Here is a 7,635-nt window from a genome sequence, read left to right on the forward strand (position 1 = left end):
ACATCAAAAGAGATATATATCTATATGCCATCTGACGGATGAATATTCTAGCTTATAAAGGTGCACACTCCACTAGAATTTTTAAATAACCACAAAGAATTTCTATTTATGACTTATGTAGAAAATATAATTTTGTTTCTTGATGGTTTTCTAATGCGGCACATAAAAAGGAAAGACAATTATTGCCTATGTCACTAGTTGGCATTATCCTAGACCCCTCAAGTAGGAAAGTGACAATTTTTTTATTAAAAAAATTATTTTAAGTTTATTTACTTATTTTGAGAAGAAAGAGAGAGAGAGAGAGGCAAAGAGAGGGACAGAAAGAACGTGATGCAGTCTCTGTGGTGTCAGTGCAGAGCCTGATGCATGGCTCAAACCCAGGAACCATGAGATTTTGACCAGAGCCAGAATCAAGACAGAAGTCAGAAGCCTAAATGACTGAGCCATCCAAGTGCCCTTCAATGACCACATTTATTACACAAAGATTTAAAACATTAAGTGCACACACAGACATGTACAAGTACATAAAATGTATGTAAAGTACATTAAAAATTTAAAGTATAATTTTTATATAGATAGATACTAAAGGTATACATAAAATAGGAAATAGAAATATGTGGATGAAATAGTTAAATGTTTATTAAAAGAAAATGTGTAGTTTTAAGCTCCTTTTTGTTTTTTCCTTAAACTTATTTATATTTTCTAATTTTTCTACAATAAACATGTTTACCTAGTGAAACCTTTTAAAAACAAAAAAATATTAAAAAATGAACCCATGTTTCAAAGCATATTTAAATATTTCTTTATGAAAGTAAATTTAATTCATATATTTTTCAAAAGTAAAGTGTGCTAATAGCTAATGGTATATTTTATATATATATTTTTCAGAATAATAGAAAAAACAGTAAAGGATTATTTATAAGTATCTAGGTTTCAATTTGTAGTGTTTAGTTTATCAAACTCTAAATATGAAGTGTCATGGAAACCAATTTGACAATAAATTTCATATATTGGAAAAAAAATAAAAATAAACATAAAAAAATAAAGTGTCAAAGCATAGTTCATTCCAAAATCCTTTCTTAAACTTCTATGACATACATTTTTTATTATATACATATGTCTTTTTAATTCCAGTATAGTTAAAATGCAGAGTTATCTTGGTTTCGGGTGTACAATATAGTGATTCAACAGTTCCATACATTACTCTGTGCTCACCACAACAAATGCACTCCTTAATCCCCTTTACCTGCTTCACCCATCCCCCCCACCCCTCTCCTCTCTGTTTATTTTTTTCTATAATTCATTAGCAGCTAGATACTTGAAAATTGGAATAGGTTAAAACAAACAAACAAAAAACTATTTCCCAAATGAAAACAACTCATCACATGATTGTAATTTCTATTTAGAACCTTTCCAACTTCAGATGCTTTTAAAATCAGTTCCTTGACCAAGAAAATATTTAGTCATGTGGAGATAAATAGCTTTTTTCTTGTTTTTAATTAAAATCACACCAACAATAAGAAAATGGAGGAATAAGGGAGTGGGAGAAAATAAAGAACATCTCGTAAGAGGGTTACAGGATATTGCAAAATAGTATATGAAAAATACATGGAGGGTGTTGGGGCGCCTGGGTGGCTCAGTCAGTTGAGCATCTGACTTCAGCTAAGGTCATGATCTCCCAGTTGTGAGTTTGAGACCCGCTTCGGGCTCTGTGCTGACAGCATAGAGCCTGGAGCCTGCTTCGGATTCTGTGTCTCCCTCTCTCTGCCCCTTACCTGCTCATGCTCTGTCTCTCTCTGTCTCTTGAAAATGAATAAACGTTAAAAAATTAAAAAAAAATACATGGATGGTGTAAATTGTATGATAAATCATATAGAAATGGCTAATTACCATTTCTATGCCTCACATGTCTGTTCAAGTGAGTTTCTCATTTGTCATGGTGTTAAAATTAAATGAAAAAAATTCAATCATCATTTTTGGTTTTAGCCCATGTGACTTTGGTTCAGTTTTTGAGCATCTCCAAACCACATTTTCTGTAAGTCTAGAATAAGGTAAAGAAGAAATAATAAGTCCATTGTGAAGGCTGGTCACAAGGATCAACTCTTTGAGCTTATTACTTGAATCTTTGAGGGCTGGCACTTCACCCTCTTTGCCTATCTATTCCCAGCACCTAGCCCAGAGCTGGTGCATAGTACAAAATAATTGATAAATACCATTTCCTTTCTATATGAATAAAGTTTTTCCAAGCAGATCCTTGATTTTTAGGCGTACTGGAGTGAACATATTTTAGAATCCTACAGACAGAAGTCTGAATTCCCGCTATACACTTTCAAGTTATATAACATTAAGCACATCATTTGATCCTCATTTTCATCACTTATCAGATGAAAAAAAAATAAAACACAGAGACAAAAGATCCGTCTACCTTACAGCACTGTTGGACAGATGAATAATGTTTATTGTGTGCCTGGCTTTTCTTTTTTACTTGATCATGTCAGATTTTGATATATGTTCTTTTGAATCTGATTCCCATGCTGACCAGGTTCCAGTGAAAAAGCAGCCCATTCCCTCCCCTGGCAGACCATGGAAGGTACTTTGGTTAAAATAAGTGAATAGAACTAACACACAATTCACACCTCTCTAAATCCTCTCCTGGCTTTTGAAATAGGCCACAGACTCAAAGTTAGAAGAAGCAAAGCCTGTGGTTTAAGAAAAAGTAAAATAGCCACAACAAAACTGTTCATTTCCTCCTACAAGAGCTGTATCACGGGATGTGGCTGTGCTCTCCATCTAAAATTAGTCTTCGTGTAGCTTCTTGCACCTTTAAAAAATTGACCTCAAAAAATGGCTTTCTTCCTCCTTCTCCCTAAATTCTTTGATATGGAATAGAAGCTTAAAAGTTGAATTTCTAGTCTCTGGTTTCTTCACTGCTTATGACAAATCTGTGTCAGTCTTTCAGACAGCCCTACCAAAATGTACTGGAAAACAGAGACTCATTGAAAGTTACTTGGCAATTTTAGTTTAATCAAATCCAAGTCACCAAACACTTTCCTTCTCATTTGAGCAAGTCTGCCCTGCTAGGAACAAAGGGAACCATGTGCTCAGGTTTGTGAGCCTTGAAATGCTGGCTGGCTATTTGTATGAGCCCAAAAGATGTATTTACGAGTGGGATTTTCTTTTCCTTTTAATTTACAGCTTTACTGCTTTTGCATATTTGATCCAAAGGGGAAGATACATTCATCCTCCTAATGCCCCTGTCTGGGGAATAGAGTGGGAATGATAAATGCTGAATGGTTCCGCCATCTAGTGTAGAGGAATCAGAGACAATGTGATAAAGAAAAGAGGTCCTGCACTGACTGTCCTATTTGAATGCCTTGTAATCACTTGCCCATTAGCTCATAGCAAGGATCAAATGTAATGGATTTGGAGATGTTTACCAAAAAAAGTAGGAAATAAAGCCACGAAACAAGGCAAATTAATGTAGGAAAATACTATGCTAAATCCATTCTCAGAGTATGAAAGCAGATTAAAATTAGTGGGTAAGATAAATGTATATATAAGAAAATATGATTCCATAAAATTTCAGAATAAGCATATGAGCAGAAACCATATTAGTAGCTGTGATGTTTCCAATATTATTACCATGATCACATTATGGCCATAAAGTGGACCATAATATGACTTCTTATTATTACCATGTCCTTCTAACAATGAATTTTATAGTATTACCTTTTTATAGTGGCAATCTTGCTTATTAGCCAGATGGGATAAATATTTCTGTTTCTCTCCTGTGTTTGAGGTAAAAGAAAATGACAGCACATTCCCTACTAAGTGTCAAAGTTAGCTATGCACTTATTGCCTTTCAATCTCAGAGTATACACAACATATTGAGGTAGAAAACATTACAGCCTTTAAAAGAAGCACAGAGATTTCTTAAGTAAGAAAGAAATTAAGATTAATGAGGTAATAATGCTTGGTTTAGTGTGTAGAAAACAGTTCCCTATGGGCACGTATGCCTCATTCTTGTAGTTTATTTTAAGAATAAATATTACTTACCGTAGAATCATTTTCCACACAAACTGTTATTGTCACCTACAGACGACTGGTAGCCTATCACCATGTGTTTTGTTTTGTTTTTTACTCAAATAAATGAACCTAATATGTATATGATCCTACTTTCTTCCTCTGGTTTAGTCTTAAATCAAGGGAAGTAAACACAAATGTACTCAACATAAAAAAAAAAAAGAATACTAGATATACAGGCTTTTTAAATTCTACCCAATCTCAGGTTTAAAATGTTATTTGGAACAGTCACAATTCTAGATAAGATTATGGAAAAATAATCAGATTTAAGAAACAATGGTTAATGGTGTTGGGAAAACTGGACAGCGACATGCAGAAAAATGAACCTGGATCACTTTCTTACACAACATACAAAAAGACTCAAAATGGATGAAAGACCTAAACATGAAACAGGAAGCCATCAAAATCCTAGAGGAGAAAACAGACAACAACCTCTTTGACTTCTTACTTGACACATCTCCAGACACAAGGGAAACAAAAGCAAAAATGAACTATTGGGACCTCATCAACATAAAAAGCTTCTGCATAGAGAAGGAAACAATCAGCAAAACTAAAAGGCAATTGATGGAGTGGGAAAAGATATTTGCAAATGTCATATCAGATAAAGGGTTAGTATCCAAGATCTATAAAGAACTTATCAAACTCAACACCCAAGAACAAAATAATCCACCAAAGAAATGGGCAAAAGACATGAATAGACCCTTTTCCAAAGAAGACATCCAGATGGCTAAGAGACACATGAAAAGATATTCAACATCACTCAACATAACGGAAATACAAATCAAACATGATGAGCTACCACCTCACACCTGTCAGGATGGCTAAAATTAACAACTCTGGCAACAACAAATATCGGCAAGAATGCAGAGAAAGAGGAACCTTTTTGCATTTCTGGTAGGAAAGAAAACTTGTGTAGCCACTCTGGAACAGTATGGAGGGTCCTCAAAAAATTAAAAATAGAACTACCCTATGGCCCAGCATACACTACTAAGTATTTTTCCAAAGGATACAAAAATGCTAATTCGAAGGGGCTCATGCACTCCAATGTTTACAGAAGCACTATATACAATAGCCAAAGTATGGAAAGAGCCCAACTGTTCATCAATTGATGAATGGATGAAGATGTCATAAATATAAACAATGGAATATTACTCAGATATCAAAAAGAATGAAATCCTGCCATTTGCAACAACGTGGATGGAACTAGAGGGTATTATGCTAAGTGAAATAAGCCAGAGAAAGACAAATATCATATGATTTCACTCAAATGCAGAATTTAAGAAACAAATCTGATGAACGTAAGGAAAGGGAAGAAAAAATAAGATAAAAACAGAGAAGGAGACAAACCATAAGAGACAAATACAGAGAACAAACTGAGGGTTGCTGGAAGGGTGTTGGGTGGGGGCGGTGTTGGGTGGGTGGGGCTAAATAGGTGATGGGCATTAAGGAGGGCACTTGTTGGGAGAGCACTGGGTGTTACATGTGAGTGATGAATCACTAAATGCTATCCCTGAAATCATTAAAAAGAAAAAAAAAGAAATAATGGCTTTCCTAGAATATGGCTATATAATCATGGTTTGGTCATTCTTAGCTGCATTGTTGAAATTGTTTTATTTTTAACAGATTGAAGCAAGTGGGGTAAAATGTACTAAATGTTTGCATGCTGGAAAGAGTGGAGGAGTCAGTGATTCTCAAAAATATGTCAAAACTGAGAATATTTGCAGTTGGAGATTTTGCTCAAAAATGAATCTGTTTCACTTCTTTATGCCATTTGGGCTTAGAAAATGAAGGAATTCTCAAAATTTCAGGGCATTGATATCATGCTTTCATAAGTTGGCTACAATTACAGGTGTATACATAAATCTGATACAAGTTTCAAGTATATTTTTTTCCTTAAAACTTTAGATGTCTGCAGTAAATTAGAATGAATCATTTCAAAACTAACTAGCATTATATAAAAAAGTATCTTGAGTACATGATTCAAAGTGGTGACTCTTACCGTAAAATACTAAAAGAGAGTCCTTAATTTCATGGAGTGGTAGGAAGGCACTGTTTTTCTTGGGCTAGTGCACTCAAAAGTGAAAATACATCTTTATTGTTGTTTTATGATTATTTTGCAGTGGTAGTAGTGTCTTTGGAAAGCAAGAGGAGACCACAAATGACCACCATTTCCTTCCTCAGTCTCTCAAATATTTACTTATATATAATTATATAATGTATATGTTTATATTTTTCTAGATATATACACATATATCTTGTTGGTTTACACCATACCTCCCATCCAATCTCTATTACAGGTATAAAGGGTGATGAATGTACATGTGTCTTCCTTTCTTTCCACTTCGGGAAAATCAACTAGCTCTTTGTGTGTGTGTGTGTGTGTGTGTGTGTGTGTGTGTGTGTGTGTGTGTGTAAGTCTGTGTGTGTTTGTATTTTGTTAGCTTATGTTTAGAAATTAGAAAAGTAATCAAATGCATGTCTTCTACAGAAGTATTACCATTCATGTTATTTTCTCTCCGTTCACAATTCAAATGGATTGCTGAAGCTCAAGTACAGTCTAATCACTATTGCACATCTACACTTTGTTATTCCACCTTTTCTCCCTTTACTCCCCAAAGTAACTTCTTCCCATTCCAGGTTAATGTCTCTCTCAAAGTTTTATGAAAACCCATGCATACTACTTCTTTTGTCCATTTTCACATTCTATTCACTAGCAGTTCTATCACTCTTGTTCTACTCTGATCACTATTTAATTCACTTTTGTTTTTCTTTCCTTCAAGATGTCACACAAGTCTAACTTTCTTACCATTCTACTGATATATCCAGCGTTAATTACTGAAATCCCACAGGTCATTTATTTAACATACTACTTTGCATTTTTCTCCTTCTTTTTGTGAACATGCTAATCTCTACAGAATTTATTTGAATATGCATTAGAAGTGGACATCATGTCTTCAACAAATAAACTCCTGAGTCTGAAGACACTTGGATTTAAACCTGGCTCTGCTGCTTAATGGTTGAGATAGACAGCAATTAAATTCTCTTAGCTTCAGTTTTCCCACAGGCAAAATGCAAACAATGAAACCCACCCATGGTGAGATAAAGTAACTCATGTAAATTGTACAGCCCATTTGTGGCTTGTAGAAAGTTACCAATACATATAGGTTTCCTTCCACCTCTTAAGTACCCAAGGAGTGCCTAGTGGAGTGACTTCTACATAACCTTGTTGGGAAAGTCTTGGTAATAATTGAAATACTGATGTTCTCATATTGAAAAAAAATTTTTTTTTACATTTATTTATTTTTGAGAGAGAGAGAGAGAGAGAGAGAGGCAGACAGCAAGTAGAGGAGGGGCAGAGAGAGAAGGAGATAGAGAATCTGAAGCAGGTTCCAGGCTCTAAGCTGTCAGCACAGAGCCTGATGTGGGGCTCAAACTCACAAACCATGAGATCATGACCTGAGCCGAAGTCGGACACTTGACCGACTGAACCACCCAGGCGCCCCATAATGTTCTCATAGACTGATATTTTACATTCACTATTTTGCTCACCTA

The sequence above is a fragment of the Felis catus genome, chromosome C1 (assembly GCF_018350175.1).
Source record: "Felis catus isolate Fca126 chromosome C1, F.catus_Fca126_mat1.0, whole genome shotgun sequence".
Classification (NCBI taxonomy): Eukaryota; Metazoa; Chordata; class Mammalia; order Carnivora; family Felidae; genus Felis; species Felis catus.